We start from the raw sequence: 4,006 nt of genomic DNA, 5'->3' as shown, positions 1-4,006 counted from the left end.
CTTGAGGGACCTTTGTGTGTCTTCCATGGAGGGGGACAGCTCTTCTAGCCTCCTTCAACAGCAGCTGGACCCGTCTCCTCCTTCTGCTGTGCCGTCCCCGGGAGTCAGTGATACCTCAGCAGTTTGTCAGGCTGCTTTGTTAGTATTTCGGGGCTCTTCTCTCGGTTTTGTGTGAACATTAATCTTTACTCTCAGTTTTTTTGTTCCATTTGATGAATTTTGCACCTTTCCCTTCAATAGCGGGAGGATTCAGAAGGAAATGCATTCGCTAAGGTTCTCATGAAAAGTCTTTAGTCTCTTCATTTGGTGACAACCTGCAGATTGGCAGCACCAGCAAGGATCTGCCATCGTCTGAACATTTCCCGTACGCTGGCTGGGGATGTGATGTGCTTAGAATCGTCCAGAGCTAAAAACTGAGCCCAGGTCTCCAGAGTCCCCGTTCAGTGCTTTATCCACCAAACCATCAAAACCTCATTGCCTTTGCTTTGTAGCCACTGGTATTTTGGGATTCATTATGGCATGGCAACAACAAAAAAAGCCGAACAGCTGCAAAAGCATGTTTTGCTGGCTGTCTTTGGTGAGCATAGATTATTTTTCCCTCTGTTTCCCTCTGCTATCTAGCTGATAGCTTGCCCCTCACCAGCACAATTTTGTCTGAACTTATATTGCCACTACAGCAGTTAATGACCATGAACCTCAACAAAGGATGACTAAATATAATTAAGGCATGCTGACTGATATCTTATACACTTGTTTTGGTATTCTTAATTAATGGATTAATAAAAAAACACCTCTAGGGGACTTTCTCTTGTCCAGAATTTTTTCCCCTTGGTGTGTGATCTCCAAGACATCACACTGGTATACTTCATAAATTATGTGCTTTCTGCTTAAAACACATGAACCAAAAAGGACAATGGAGCTAAGAACATGGATCCGCAGTAATCACTGGTATAATTCCAAGTCCTCCTTTTACAGAGCAGCACCCTGAAAAAAAAATAGGCATCCACTGCAGCTGAACACATCTGACTGCATGTGTTCCTGCCCGAGAAAACTGCGAGAAGAAATAGCAGAGATCTTATGGTACAGGCCGTTCTGCTCGAAAGCAGGTATTTAGCCTTTGTGAAAACTTCTCTAGCAGGTGTCCTAAAAAACATACTTTTGCTGGGCACAAAAGCAGGTATCCATCCAACAGCACACAGCAGTCCATTAGTGACTAAAGTATCATCAAAACATAAGGAACAAACCCTGGCTGTGGTTACAATAGCAAAGCAAAAATAGCTCTATGAAGTGCATTGCATCAGAGTATAGCTGGGTATAGCTGGGATCAAGAAGGAATTACATAAAAAAACCTAATTCTATGAGTCAAGATTTGATCTCACTCCCTATTTACCACTGGAATCATAACTCTCTCTTATGCAGCATTAAACATAATTGCTGTGAAGAGAATTACGACAACAGGACAGCAGATTACTGCTTCCAGGTGCGGAATAACTAGCAGGAAGAGGCAAAATGGTAATCCAGACAGATACGCTTTTAAAACAGATGGCCTTGGTAGTAATGGGAAGAAAAGCACCTGGATAAGCATCCAAGAAGTATCTAATAGCAGCAGAACTTCATGTTTTTTCTCCTGTTCCATGGAGTTGGCTGCAACGTGTTAGTGGAACAATTTGCTGTAACAAAGAGAAGAAAGGCTCTCCTGGTCCTTTAGTAAATTTGCCCTTTTGGGGATGAGTGTTCATCACCTGCTTCTTCAGATACAACCCGTGGGGCCTCATGCTTTGCATTTGCACGGATCGAGCAGGCAGAGCCAAGGGTCACTGCTGCAGGAGGGAGAGCGAGCTGCTGGTGGAAGGGGAAAGGAGGGGGGTGTGTGTGTGAAAGTTGGTGTGACCTGACAGAGCAGCTCTGAAATAACACAAACACCCAGGCAGGGCTCTGCATGAGGGGGAGGGAAATGAAGCATCATGCCAAGACCTGCTTCAACGTCTTACAGTTATAATAATGTTCTTGTACTGAACCAGTAGCTCCCTGAGAGCATAGAAATCTCACCATTTCATACACAAAATTCTGGGTTTTCCCCACTCCCTACCCTCTTCCACCACCTGGGGTAAAAAAGCAGAAGGATTCAGCCCAGATGGGAACTTTCTCCTTGTTAAAATCTGCCATGTGATATTTCTCAGGATGTGTTTCTCGCTCCAAAAAACTGGAGTGATTGATTTTTCTCTACAGAAGACATAACAAAACAACTTTCTCACACTAAATTGGTTTTCTGTTTTGACTGGTTGTATTGGTACTAAACACTGATCAACTGAAGTCAAAATCAAATAATGTCTTGCCACTTTCAGCACTATCAAAATCTTTAGGAACTGTATTTTCAAGTTGGTAACACTTTGGTATCACCCTGCTCAGGCCAGCCCAGTGTTTCCTAGAGCAGTCCGCGGAGATGTTACCTGATGACTTGGTCCTATTTTTAGTTTGCAAACAAACAACCCATAAAAAACTTTTGCTTTTGCCAAATATTTGCTAAATACTTTTTTTCCCCAAACACATTTCAGGCTCTGTTATGCTCAGAGATTACTCACTTTGGCTGAGCTGGTCCTGTCACACAAACAGTCGTGTAAATCACATGCCTGTGGTTTTGCTCCCAGGTCAGTTGATTTAAGCAACTTCAGCCAGAGGAAAGTGTGGAGCCTGACATCTCCGTGCTCACACCCAGGCAGGGGTGGCTGGGGCTAAACTCCAACTACTGCACTGGCGCATCACTGTAACCAGGGGTTTTTACCAAAATGTTTCTCTTCCGCCCCTCTCTCCTCTGCAATCCATTGACATCAACTGATTTCAGGGACGTGACAGATTCAAAGACAATTCAGTTGAGGAACGTTTAACTATGGGCTGTGCCTGCTCCCAGGCTGAGGGAGAGCTGAAACAACCACCAATCCCTTTGGCTCAGGGACCCCCTTCCAGGCGAGAGCCCCAGCTTGGAAGGATCCTGCTCAGCAATAGCTTCTCTTGCTGCATGAAGTGGAGCAGCTCTGGGAGAGGAGCCTCGGGGGGGAGCTCCCAAGGTGCGAGGTCTCTGGCTCGGGCGCACCCCACAGCAGCAGTGCAGATCCACTCCAGCCACCGAGACCTGGTGACAGGGTCCCCCAGGAGCTGGGATTCCCAACACAAGCAATCCCAGCGCCCTAAGTACTGGCTGCCTGGTGCGACCTGCGTGTCTCCTTCCCCACAAAACTATAAAAAGTCTTTAGTCTACCCCAACGCAAGCCTGCAAGTTCAAAACACCTGAGCCGGGTTGTTCGTTCCCCGCTCCTCAGTGCACAGGTCTGGGCACAGGGAACAAGCCGTGCCCGGTTCCACGGGTGCTGGGAGCTGCAGTAAGCCAGTGAGGCACATGGACACACGGTGCTCCTCCCAGCCCAGACCGATGGTGACTCCCAGGACTCCGCTTTGACTTTGACCATCCACTTCTCACTGACCACCCTGGAGCACATCTGACGCCCTGCACTTCCCTCCCGTGTTTTATCAGAAAGGAGCATCGTGCGCTCAGCTCCAGCCCCCCATGGCTTTCTGTGCCCCCGTCCCGCCAGGCTGGGCAGCATTCAGGGCTCTGCCACCTTTTCGGGTGAGGGTGGGGCGCAAGCAGCGCCGAGCGGGTGGCGTGTCGGGCTCTGCCTGCGCATCCCTCCCGCAGGTGCCTTTCTCCTCCCTTTCAAGCGGCCGCTTTAAAGCAACGGTAAGGATTGTCCTGCTTTAAACACCGCATCCTCCGCTCGGCCAGCGGGTCCTCTCCCCGCCATCCCTCCAACCAGGACGGGGTCACTCCGCTCTCCAGCAGCAAAAGCCCCGTAAGAAGGGAAAACTCGGGGTGGCCGCTCTCTTCGGGGAAACCGCAAACGGGACCGAGCGCTCCGGTGCCTCATTCATCCCAGAGAGCCCTCAAAAGCGGGGTGCGCTTTGCAAAGCCCCAGTCTGCCCCGTCTCCATCCCTCCTACCTCCCCCCTC

This window comes from Pygoscelis adeliae, unplaced genomic scaffold, assembly GCF_000699105.1.
Source record: "Pygoscelis adeliae isolate BGI_AS28 unplaced genomic scaffold, ASM69910v1 Scaffold467, whole genome shotgun sequence".
Classification (NCBI taxonomy): domain Eukaryota; kingdom Metazoa; phylum Chordata; class Aves; order Sphenisciformes; family Spheniscidae; genus Pygoscelis; species Pygoscelis adeliae.
Note: the sequence above shows the minus strand (reverse complement) of the source record.